Source organism: Ictidomys tridecemlineatus, chromosome Y, assembly GCF_052094955.1.
Source record: "Ictidomys tridecemlineatus isolate mIctTri1 chromosome Y, mIctTri1.hap1, whole genome shotgun sequence".
In the NCBI taxonomy this organism is placed as follows: Eukaryota; Metazoa; Chordata; class Mammalia; order Rodentia; family Sciuridae; genus Ictidomys; species Ictidomys tridecemlineatus.
Window position 1 is genome coordinate 14,678,345 of NC_135494.1, and position 13,231 is coordinate 14,691,575.

The window sequence follows — 13,231 nt, forward strand, 5'->3', positions numbered from 1 at the left end:
ACTGACCCTTTCTTTTGCATTCCTTTAGGCAATGTCTTATCTTCCTCACTGGGCAGAGCCTCCCTCAAACAAGGATTCTGGTTATTTTCTTCCTTCCTGAGAAAGTCCATCTGTTTAGGTCTCTGAGCCTTCGTTTTTTTGTGAATGATTTACCTACTGACCCCACCCAATCCCACATTTCTTCCTGTTTTTCGGATGGGTGACACCTTCTGACCACCCTGTCAATGGAAAAAAAGATAAACACCAAAGTCTGTTTCCTCCCAAGGCTGTCCCAGTCTCACAACCTGGACTGTTCTCAATGGCTCCAAGTCTGTGGAATCATCTCCCTTTCCTCTGCTGTCTCCCAAGAGCTTCTTTTCCCTCATCACACTTAATAATCAGTGGCCGGATTTGCTGCTCTTTCCTCTGTGTTATCTTGGAGATCTGCTTCTTCCTCTGGATGCAACAGACAGATCCCTGCATCTGATTCTCTCATCTTGGACTAAATTGTCTCTCATTTTCCTGCAAGGAGCGAGTCCTAATTTTCAAAGTTTTCAATTAAAAAGAAAATCGGTTCAATCAGCTGTTATATGCACTTCCTTGGTTGTGTTTTACTCCAAGCTCTATTTTCACTCTGTACTCAGTTCTTTGTTATAGGTACTTTGTTAGGAGATCTACCTCCAAAGCAGTCTGCAAACATGATCTGTCTTCTTCACACACCTCTTCTTTACATTCTGTTTGGGGAAAGCTTTCTCTCTCAATACTTCAAAACTAACTTGATCTGGAGTCTACAAACAGTATCACTCTCTGAAATTTCATGGCTGAAAGTGGCCTTGATCAGCGCTATTCAATACAACTTTGCCTGATGATGCCAATGTTCTCTATTTCTGCCCTTCAGTATGGCAGCTACTACACACCCATGGCTATTGGGTCCCAGAAATGTGGCTGGTGCATGAAAAGAACTGAACTTTTTTTTTTTTTAAAGAGAGAGTGAGAGAGGAGAGAGAGAGAGAGAGATAGAGAGAGAGAGAGAGAGAGAGAGAGAGAGAGAGAGAGAGAGAGAGAGAGAACTTTTAATATTTATTTTTTAGTTCTCGGCGGACACAACATCTTTGTTAGTATGTGGTGCTGAGGATCGAACCCGGGCCGCACGCATGCCAGGCGAGCGCGCTACCGCTTGAGCCACATCCCCAGCCCCTGAACTTTTAACTTTACTTAATATTAATTAATTTAAATGTAACTCACCACATCTGGCTAGTAGCTACTGTACCAAACAATACAGTCTCAATCTAGGACCTAACGTGTCAAACCATACTATGAAAATCAAATTCATTAAATATAATGTTAAGCTTTTCAGGGGCAAAAGGAAATACATGAGACCTGAAAAAAAAAAAACTAGTTTTACAAAATAAAACTCATAATCAAAATTAAAGAACATTTTGATTTAGCATAATTAAATATTAACATGTCATTTTTGTCAACTTAAAAATATTTAAATAAAAACTCAAGAAAGTTGCTTTATTTTTCCAAATAATTTGTCGGTTATGTCTTTCTTCTTCACAAGAATTTCCAAATACACATAATAATTGCCACAAAATCGAATCATGGCCAATTGTAAATTAAACAAGTTTCTCGTGGCCCAATTCTATCAGAAACAAAAGTATAAAAAATTCTTAATATTTTGAAGCAAAAAAAAATAAGTACTTAATGTGGTACACTTTTCATGTTTTACATGGTGTTGGGTGAGACCTCTACAAGAGTGCCTAGTCTATGCCCAATTTAATATCACATATTTTATACTTGCAATAGTATGTAAATAAAATTAATTCACCTGCCATACACCCAGTCTCTCCTACCCCTTTACTCAAGTCCACTCTTAGCATGGACAGGATAAGACAAAGGTGTAAATGGAGGCGCCTGCCCCATGTCCACCTTCCTTTCCACTTTGTTTCGTTCTGGGCCAAGAAAGACCTCACATTCAAGCCTAAGAACAGCTTAGTCTGGACTTCCTGCTTCATCTAACAGTTCATCTGTAGCTCACTCTTTTTTTAAAATACAAACCCTGCCCTGGGAGCAGGGAGTTCTGAGACTGCTGTTTTGGAGAGTGCCTGACTCCTAACCCCAGGGACATTTTGCTTCGTGGGCAAGAGTGTAAGAAGAAGGTCCTTACTGATCTTTAAGGCATGTGGACTGGTTAGTATTATTATTACCTTTCTATATTTATATCACAGAATTTAGCACTATCTGAAATGTCATTGTTTTGTTTCATTGACTTATTATTATTATTATTATTATTTGGTGCTGAGGATCATACCCAGAGCCTTGTGCATGCAAGGCTGAGCTATAGCCCCAGCCCTAGTTATCAATTTTTTAAAAAAATATTGCAACTAAGAGACTACAAATAAACTCTGGTTATCATAATACCTGGAATCACAATGCTCCTGATGCTAGAATAGCATCTGGTTTATAGCAGATAGTAAATAAATGTTTACTGAGAAAATAATTATTTTTCTCATGATTTTCCTAGAAATTGATAGTATTCCTATTGAAAAGATTATAGGCTTTGAAACTGCACAAATTAAAATTGAATTCCCTCGCATCCTATTATTAGCCATGATCTTGGTTAGTGGGCATAAAAACAAATCTAGCTCAGTGACGTTGCTTTAATTTCTTGTACCTTTCCTTCTTTTTCTGTTTTGTTTTTGTTTTTCTTCCTTATTATATTCTCTTTGTGAAACCCAGGTCTGTCACCTGTTGGTGGGTTATCAAACCAACTTAAGTGTTACAGTTCCCAAAGTGTAGACTATAAAGCCCTGGGGATCCAAACACTTTCAAGGAGATCTATGAGGTTCAAGTTACTCACAGTGGTACTAACACATCATTTACCTTTGCCATGGTGTTGACATTTGCACTATAATACAAAAGGAACCATGTGTAAAATTGTTGTACCATTAAGGCCCATGATAAAGTTCAAGAGGTCAAGCAGAAATTAGAACTTTGGAAAACTTGTATCCATCACTGTGAGCCTGAGAGCTTCCCAATAACTTAATGACTTTTTTCACATGGTAACATGGTAACCATGGTAACACTAAGACATGTGACTTTTTGATATTAGAAGTTTGAAACATTTGGAAAATAATTCAAGGGATAAATATTTCCCAAATGACCAACTCAGGGTATTCTCAAATCACATGTGGTTAAAAGATCCATTAGACATCTAGCCCGGTGTACAAGGCAGGTAGGTAGGTACACATGTATTGTCCCAGCCACTTGGGAGGTGAGGCAGAAGGATCAACTGAGCCCTGGAATTTGAGACTAGCCTGGGCAACTTAGTGACTCCATATCAAAAACAAAGAAATGAAGTCCAAGATAAGCCAACGAATTATAATGAAAATACGCTAAGGTAGACAGCCATCCTCCATGGGCTGTGTGTGGACTGTCATACATCACAACCCAGTGAATAGGAGAACTGGTGTCTGGGATCTTCCAGTTGACATTTCCTCTGGTTGACTACCCAGACACACTGTGAGTCCTATTCAGTTTGATCCAGGTCCCACAAAGCACTGGAAATGGAGTGACCTGCTGTAGCTGCACAGCCACTCTGAGATAGATGTGACCTGCCAAGATGCCATCCACCTGCTGCCTGCAAGAATCCACCCCTGTAACCTTACCCCTGCCTCTGATGTACCCCCTTAAATAAACCACAGGAGACATTTTCTAACAGTCTGGTTCCAGCTTCTGTGTGGATTGGACCTATCAGGTGCTCCAATCCTTTAAATCTAATTCTGACTTCTCTCTTGTTCTTCACTGATTATTGTTGGCTTTAATTTCTCAGGTGGCTTATGCCTTCCTTGGCAGGAAGAAGAACCCCCCCCCTAACAAGGCTCTGGAAGCCTCCCCGTGCACTAAAAGTTCATCGGCACAGTTTCAGATTCTATGAGACAGAGAATATCAACAATTACCTTCAAAAAGCCTATTAAAATTCTCTTCCTTTTAAACTACAGACAGTCCTTGAGTAACAACGGTTTGATTTACAATGTTTTAACTTTTAGTTGGTACAAATAGGATCTCACTCGTGTGAAATCTAAGAGTTGATTTCACAGAAGTTGAGTGTAGATGAGTGGTTCCCAGAGGCCAGGGAGCACAGAGGGAAAGGAGGGCTGGAGAAGATGGATCAACGGGTGCTAAGATGTAGTTAGATATGAGACCTAAGTTCTGGCTTGCTATTGCACAATAGGGTAACTGGATAGCAACAATGTACTCTACACTTGGAAGAAGTTAGAAGAAAAAAATATTGAGTGTTTTCATTACAAAGAAATAAATGTTTGAGGAAATAGACTTTCTTACCCATGCTTGAACATGACACAATCTATACATATATTGAGATTCTAGAAGGTACCCCAGGCCCATGGATAATATTTATGGGTCAATTAAAAAATACTTTGAAATTTAAAGATAGAAGTTTCAAAATGCAACAAAAGATGGTGACAAAGCCATCTGTACCCAGGAGAAGTCATACTTCTAATATTGAATTTTTATCTTTTCCCAGGCTAGTGATAGGCAGCATGACTCTCTTGCAAAGTGGGACAGCAGCATCAGGCTTCAGCTCCCAGCCAATCACATCTCCAGAGGAAAGACGTGGTGCTTTCCAGTGTACTCTGAATCTAAACTACCATGCTTGGAGGGTTAGGTGTGTAAGAGGCATTTTCAAGCTCTAATATGATCAATTTACAATGAGTTTATCTGAATAAAACCTTATTGTAAGTAAAGTCCATCTGTAGTAGTTCTATAAGGCCAAATTTTCTTGGTATACTTCAATTAAAATAGCATATCTCAACAGACTTAAAGTCAGAAGGTATGGAAATCTAGCTATATTATACATTAGAGGAATTTGAAAAATATATATATAAAACAATATATATTTGTATTAACTTCTTTTAGGTTTTCTTTAGAATATTTTCATTAAGATAGATATTTTACTGGCAAATGCCATAATTTCATTCTTCTTTATAGCTGAGTAATATTCCATCTGTACCACATGTTCCTCATCCATTTATCTGTTGAAGGGCAACTAGGTTCGTTCCATAATTTAGCTATTGTGAATTATGCTGCTATAAACATTGATGTGGCTGTGTCACTGTTATATATTGTTTTTAAATCTTTTGGGTATAGAGCAAGGAGTGGGATAACTGGTCCAAATGGTGGTTCCATTCTAAGTTTTCTAAGGAATCTTCATACTGCTTTCCAATGTGGTTGCACCAATTTTCAGTCCCACCATCAATGTATGTGTGTACCCTTTCTCCCCACATTCTCTCCAACATTTATTGTTACTTTTATTCTTGATAATTGCATTTGTTGGTAAATGGATGGGACTGGAGACTATCATGCTATGTGAAATAAGCCAATCCCCCAAAACCAAAGACTGAATATTCTCTTTGATATGTAGATGCTAACACACATCAGGGAAGAACAGAAGTTCATTGGATTAGACAAAGGGAATGAAGCCAGGGAGTCAACTTGGGAGTAGGAAAGACAGTATAATGAATTGGACATAACTTTCTTATGTTCATATATAAATACATGACCAGTGTAACTCCACATCGTGTACAACCACAAAAAATGGGAAGTTATACTCTCTGTATGTATGATATGTCAAAATACATTCTACTGTCATGTCTAACTAAAAATAAAAAATTAAAATAGAAAAAATAGGTATTTTAACATGTAATGAGCACATGATTGTCATTTTAGATGAATTAAATAAACATTTTAATTATCCATTTTAATTTATAACATAGTAAATCTTGATAGGTATAACCCACATAAACAAAAACTATTTACTCCATTCCTCAAATAACTTTTAAGAAAGAAAAAATTTGTGAGACCAAAATGTATGAGAACCACTGATTTAATGTATTGTGACCAGCATTTTTAAAATGAAATAGAATATATTTCTACTACATTTTAGTATTACTAAAGTCACATTTCATATTAACTTTATACTTTATATTAATACACATTATTTAGGGAAGTATGTAATCTCTTGAAATCTTTCTTTCAATCATGCAGATACAAATAGGCGTCTGCAGGTAACGGGTCACATGATCAAATGTATTTTTTATTTGTGCAGTCAAAAGTCTGGAAGAAAAAAAAATAAGAGAGATGTACTAGATCATTTGCTCCTTAGGAGCAGGAACTGTGCTTTTTTATCTTTCTAGGCCAAGGTATTTAGCACAATGTCTAACACGTATACCAACTCAATAAATATAGAAGGAACCTTGTGTGTCTCTTAGTTTCCGCATCCTATGTATCAGCACATCCTGACAGCTCTGCCTTCAAAACCAGTCCAGAACCTGCCCACACACCTCAAAAACCAGGCCCTGTCTTTTCTGCCCTGGATTGCTGTGGTGGCCTCCTAACTGTTCCCCGTGAATTCAGCTCCTCTTGTTATAATCCATTCTTGATATATATGCTGGGGTCTTCCTATGTTTAGAAATTTCCCCATCTCTAAGAGCAGCCCCTGTTTTCTTCCCTCTGCTCCTTCCCCTCCCTCTTGTTCCCAGAACATGCAGGCTGTGTTAGCCAGATTTGGGTGCCGTGAACGAAATATCTGACCAGAACAACTTAGAGGAGGAAAAGTTTATTTGGGCTCACAATTTCAGAGGTCTCCATCCATGGTTGGCCCACTCCACTGCTCTGGGCTGAAGGTGAAGCAGAATATCATGGCAGCCAGGAAAGAGAGGGCACCAGGAATAATATACCCCAAAGGCATAGCCCAGTGACCTACTTCCTCTAGCCCTATCCTACTTGCCTAAGTCAACACCCATTGCAGTGGTCCTTTCAAATTACTTACCCCTCAAATGGATCAATCCACTAATTAGGTTTCAGCTTTCCTGATCACTTCACCTCTGAACATTCCTGAATTGTCTCACAAAAGAGCTCTCAGGGCGACCTCATATCTAAACCGTAACACAGCCTGTGGGTTGGGCTCAGATTTCACCATCATCCATGTTCCATTTACAGACTCACAGTTGGAACTCCCTTCTCTTGTCACCCCTGGCTGCCTGCTTCCCCACACCACAGTTTTCATCAGGGGTCTCATGTCCTTTGTCGAATTCCTCCACTATTCCCTCAAATCCTACATTGCCACCTGTACTCGTCTTTTCAGAACTGAGATAATGGTGATGGCCAACCTTGTCATTGGATCAACTCACCTGAGATGAGTAGTTGAGAAATGAGCAGCCCTCACATCTGTATGTTGTCCGTAAATCAGCTCCCAACATGCACTAAAATAGAAATTTAGCTGGGGTAATGTGAAATACAGTAATAATGCAAAATTGTTTTCTGGAATAAATAAAAAGCAAAATTCCTTGGACACACCAGTTCTAAAACAGAAAACAGGAAAGTTAAAACACCGAAATTCAAACCAATAATCTTCTGCAGGTAGATATCCAGTGTTCCCAGTACCATTTATTTGAAGAGTATGCATACTACAGTGACACAGCCACATCAATGTTCATAGCCGCTCAATTCACAATAGCTAAGCTATGGAACCAACCTAGGTGACCTTCAACAGATGAATGGATAAAGAAAATGTGGTAGATACACACATTGGAATATTATTGAGCCATAAAGAAGAATGAAATTATGGCATTTGCCAGTGAATGAATGGAATTGGAGAACATCTTGCTAAGCGAAATAAGCCAATTCTAAAAAAACTGAAAGAATGTTCTCCCTGATATGTAGAAGTTAACATACAAATAAGTGGAGGATGGGGAAGATAGAAGTTCATTGGATTAGATAAAGGGGGATGAAGGGAAGGGAGGGAGGATGGAAATAGGAAAGACAGAAGAATGAATTGGAATAACTTTCCTATGTTTATATATGAATACACCATGGTAACTCCACATCATGTTCAACCACAAGAATGAGATCCTAATTAGAATAAATTATACTCCATTGAAGTATAATATGTCAAAATATACTCTACTTGTATATCCAAAAAGAACAAATAGAAAATGAAAAAAAAAGCATTCCTTATTTTTTAAACAATGTTCCTTATTGAAATTTTTAAATTCCAGAATTAGATCAAAGATTATGCACTGTATTTGGTTGATATTTAGTTATAGCCATAAGGTCATTTTAAAATAAATGATAATGTTATTAATGAATAAAATTTCAGGTCTGAGTTTTTTGAGGTGGCTATGCCTCTACTACCTAGTCATAGGACAGCGTTCTCTGTCTTTCAAAACTTGATTCACGTATTAGTAAGCTCAGAAGTTTAATATCATCAGTCATCAAAATTATCATAGTTGAGGCTGGGGACGTAGTTCAGTAGAAGAACGGAAGATCACTTACCTGGTATACATAGGGCCCTGAGTTCAGTCCCAGACACTAAAAAAAAAAAAAATGTGTATACATATGTCATCTACTTGTCAACCTACCATCTTATTTTGTACTGCATCAAGATACCATCTTCTACAAGGCAATTCAGTTCTGTTGATAAAGTGGCTCTGGACTAGTCTCTCTATTCTCTTTTCTCAAATCGTTCTATAATATAACATTAGAAACTCAAGTTTTTCAATCACCAGTGAAGAATGCTGTATCCATACTGTGTGGCATTCATCCTCCACGAGTTCACTAAGAGAATGGCTCTAGTGCAGTACAATGACATTGTAACATATCTGTCACCTAGCCCTAAAAGTGGAAGCATTTTGGAATCAGGAATGGTATGGGGCTGTCACCCCAATGACAGGTTTTTTTCTTAGTGTCTAAATGGCAGACTCTAACCTCACGGCAGTACAACAATCACTTCAGAAGACTTGAAGCAGGACATTAGAAGTGTGGGATCCTCCTCGTCTTGCCCATGGAATCTTTGGTAGAAAATTGTACTTTTCTTGACCTGGAAGGTAGAGTGTGCTTCCTCCCTTAGAACAGTTTGAATCATTATCAGCTTTACTGAATTCTAAACAAAATATAACAAGGGAGAAGAGTTAGCTACAAAGCTAGTTTCAAAACACAGATTCCAGTATTAAGATCTTTTTTAACATCTCAATCAACATGTAATTCAACATGTAAAGTGTGCAATTAATTGGGTTTTACTATATTCACCAGCAACCACAATTTTAAAACATTTTCATCATCCTGAAAAACAATCCTGTACTCATTAGGAGTACATTTCCTCCCAGTCTTCCCTGTCTGGCCTTGACAACCTCTAATCTACTTTCTGTCCAATTTTCCTGTTCTAGACATATAAACATAGATGACAATATAAATAGGCTTTTGTGAGTGGCTGTAAAAGTTAACATAATGTTTTCAGTGTTCATCCAAATTCCATGTTGTTGATGTGTATTTTCAGACAATAATATTCTTTCATGTAGATATATTTTGTTTAGACATTAATTAGTTGAGAGACATGTGGGTTGTTTCTACTTTTTAGCTATTATGAATGATGCTACTATGGACATTTTGCAAATGTTTTGGGTGAGCATTATTTCATTTCTCTTGAATATACCGAGGAATGGAATTGTTAGGCCATGGTTACTCTATTCTAAATACTGGAATGAAGCACTAAGCTATTTTCCAATGGAGCTGCCCCAGTTGACCTTCCTACCAGCAGCATATTAGCATTCTAATTTTTCCATCCTTGCCATCACTTGTTATTGTTTGTTTCCATCTTACAACCATCTAAGTAAATATAAATCAGTATCATATTATGGTTTTAATTTTTACTTTCCTAATAACTAATAATGTTGAACATCTTTTTGTGGACTTTTGGTCACTTACCTATTTTCTTTGGGAACATGTCTATTCATATTCTTTCCTTATTTTTTAATTAGTTGACTTTTTGTTGTTGAAGTGTAAGAATTTTATATATTCAAACTGTAAGTTCCTTTTTAGATGTATGACTTACTAATATTTTTTCCCATTCTTTTTTTTTCTTCTCAATTGAGCCTTTCAATTCATGAATATAATTTACCTTTTTAGATCTTCTTTAATTGTTTTCACCATCAACACTTCTTTTTCAAATTTATTCCTGGAGATGGGGTGTATCTTAGTGGTAGAACACTTGCCCAGCTTGTGTAAGCCCTGAATTCGATCCCTTGGCACTGAAAAAAATAATAATAAATAATAATAAATAAATGACTTTATTCCTAAGTGTACTATGCTTTTGGATGCTATTGTAAATGAATTGCTTTTCTTAACTTCATTTTTACATTGTTCCTTGCTAATGTGTAGAAATACTATTGATTGTTATATATTAATCTTGTATCTTGCTGAACTTATTCATGATTATTCCAATTTTTATGAAATTGAAGCAGTATGTTTGGATGTGAAAATCTGCACTCTAATATTTCAAAAGCTGCTGATGACCCGGACTGCATCAAGGACACCAACTTCGTACTTAGTGTGTACTTTGCTCAGTTTTAAAATGCAAACTGACATTTTTACCAAACAAAATAATTTTCATGTAAGGGATTACATTAATCCTCAACTAATCTTTTAATGAAAGAACTTAATCAAAATAATAGTACATAAAGGATAAAGCTCCCTGGCACATAGTAAATACTCAATCTTAAAATATTAATTCAATATTAACTAAACATAATTATAATTTTTCTCACAACAGTTTTACTCCAGGAGGTTTCGTTCTTGTTGTTGTTTTTAAAATATTTTCTTAGTTGTCGAAGGACTCTATTTATTTGTGGTGCTGAGAATGAAACCCAGTGCCTCACACATGCTAGGCAAGTGCTCTATCACTGAGCCCCAGCCCCAGCCCAAGTTGTTGTTTTAAACTCACCTTTATGGTCTATTTCTACCCATACTCCAGATTAGATCTTAAAAAAAAAAAGAGGAAATGAATTTTTAAAACATGATTAGTGGGCAATTCCATTAGCAAAGACCATTCAGTTTATTATTACTTCTCTAGTTCATTCTTTTATTTATTTGACCATTTCATAATCATCTATTGTGTGCCTACAACTATGGTTGCAGAGGCAGAGATGAGAAAAAGTTGTTTTCCTTGAAGATCCCCCAGTCTCCTCTCTGGCTGTACCTGCAAACATCAAGATACTATAGCTAATAAGTTTCTAACATGCATAAATAATCACGAATGTTTGTTGTTTAATATCTCTTAATATTTTAAATAATGTACAGAATATCTAATAATAATATCTCAGCACAATTCCCTAGACATTTGAACTAGAAATTTGGTAAACACAATCCACAAATAAGAAAAAAAAAAGAGTTCATAGAACAATCACATAGCTTTGGAATTGTAATATCATGGGCATTCTCTAGAATTGTTTAAATGAAAGAAACAGAAATGACAAGAGGGTCATTCCACCAGGCCATCTAGCAGTAGAAATGGACTTCGAAGAAGGCAGATCTGATTCCATCTGTAGTTTGGCATAATCCAGACAGTAGGACTAAAAGATCCTTTTGAGATTTCCTAAACCTTTGTTTTTCCTCTACATACTATTTTTGTGTATTTTCCTATATTGAATGGTAATAAAACCCCTAAGTGATAAGAATCATGGAGGAAGAGGAGTATTTTGTCAAGGCTGACCCAAGGGATGTGGTACAATGAACTGGGTTGAGGAGAAGAAGCTAGAGAAAATGTTCTGTGGTTTGCCAGAAAAAAAGAAGGGCAAGGAGGGGATTTAAAGAACCCTAAGACTGTACTCCACTTCCTGAGCTCCTGCCTATTTCCCTTGCATATGTTCCCTTCTCCCAGAGGAAAAATATTTTGGCTTTTCAAGAATGTATTTCCATTACACCCCTTCTCATATATTATGATAAATATATTCTGATAAATTTATGAAAAGCAAGCAAACTCCTTCTTTCCTTATGGAATAGATAACACTGGATTACATACCAAAGGTAAACTCTGATAGAGTGCATATCCTGTACCACTCTGTGTGCCCTCATTTAATCTAAGAGGAACTCTATAACACACACCTTGCAATTAACCTTAAATCACACTTCCGTGCTAGCAGTTTACTCTCCCTATCCTGTAGCCACTCAGTGCTGTGACTGGGAATCACAGGCTCCAAAGTCTTAGATCCTGTACCTGCTTCTTTCACCCTTGACCTAATCCTGTTTTCCTAATGACTGTGCTGTTTACTGAATGCTCAGTACTGCACTTTGTCTTGCTGGTTAATGTGATTTGCACCACAAGTGTTCTCAGCCGTAAACCTCCTGGCTTCTGGTAAAGCATTCATGCCAGGGGACCCATCCGACCCATCGCATCACCAGGCAGCTGTGTTATCTGCTCAGGTCATGAAATCCACGCCACCCCCATCCCCCCCCCAGGCCTCTGGGAAACTCAGGAGATAGATTTGATTATCTTTGAGCTCCAGGCCTCTGTTGTTGATTTTCCATTCTGGTATAAATTATAGACATCACAGATGCTTCCAGAGTCTAATTGATTTAATCTCACTAGATCATTTTGTTTGTGAGGAAGGTCCAGAAAGATGGTAATGAATGTAAGTTAAAGAAGGGAAAATATGTCTTCTTTACAAATTTACTCTGAGGCAGCTAAGAAAATAAAGACATGAGGCTGAAGAGCAAACATCGATTTTTATGGTTAAAAAAAAAACATGTAAGATGTAAAATGTACGTTTTGACCACGGAAGGATACAGATCTATGACATTCAATGCACTCAGACTGCCCTGTGGCCACCACCACCACCATCCTTCTTCCTTTATCTTCTCCACTGAGTTAAGCAGTCATTCCCCAATCCTCCCTTCTCCAGCACCTGGCATCCATATTCTACTTTTTGTCCCCTTAAATTTGACTAATTTAGGCATCTCATAGGAATCATACAGTCTTTGTCCTTTTGTGACTGATGTACTTCATTTAGCATAAGATCTTCAAGGTTCATCCATGTTGTAGCATGTATTAAAAATCTCCTTCCCTTTTTAGACTGAATAATATTGTGTGTCTATGCATATGTTGTATGTCTATATACATGTGCCATATTTTGTTTGTTTATTTTTCTGTTGATAAAAACATGCATTTCTCTCTATTTTGGCTATTATAAATAATCCTACTATGAACATGGGAGAGAAACATCTTTTCAAGTTCTTGCTTTTCATTCTTTTTTTTTCTTTTTTGGTACTGGGAATTGAATCCCTCTGAGCTGCATCCCAAGTCCTTTATTTTTGAGACAGGGTTTTGCTAAATGGCTAAAGTTCTTGTTGGTTTGCTGAGGCTGGCCTCAAACTTGTGATCCTCTTGCCACAGCAT

The 13,231-nt window shown here is 37.1% G+C and overlaps 1 long non-coding RNA gene across 1 annotated transcript; it reads right to left on the reverse strand.

Annotated features, from left to right (window-relative positions):
- Nucleotides 1–7,034: 7,034 nt before the first annotated feature.
- LOC144371869 (uncharacterized) lies at nt 7,035–8,885 on the reverse strand. The gene is made up of 3 exons (XR_013431970.1): nt 8,770–8,885; nt 8,338–8,373; nt 7,035–7,265 (listed from the first exon to the last, which is right to left on the reverse strand). It is a non-coding gene; the product is annotated as an uncharacterized LOC144371869 (long non-coding RNA).
- Between the last annotated feature and the right edge of the window lie 4,346 nt (nt 8,886–13,231).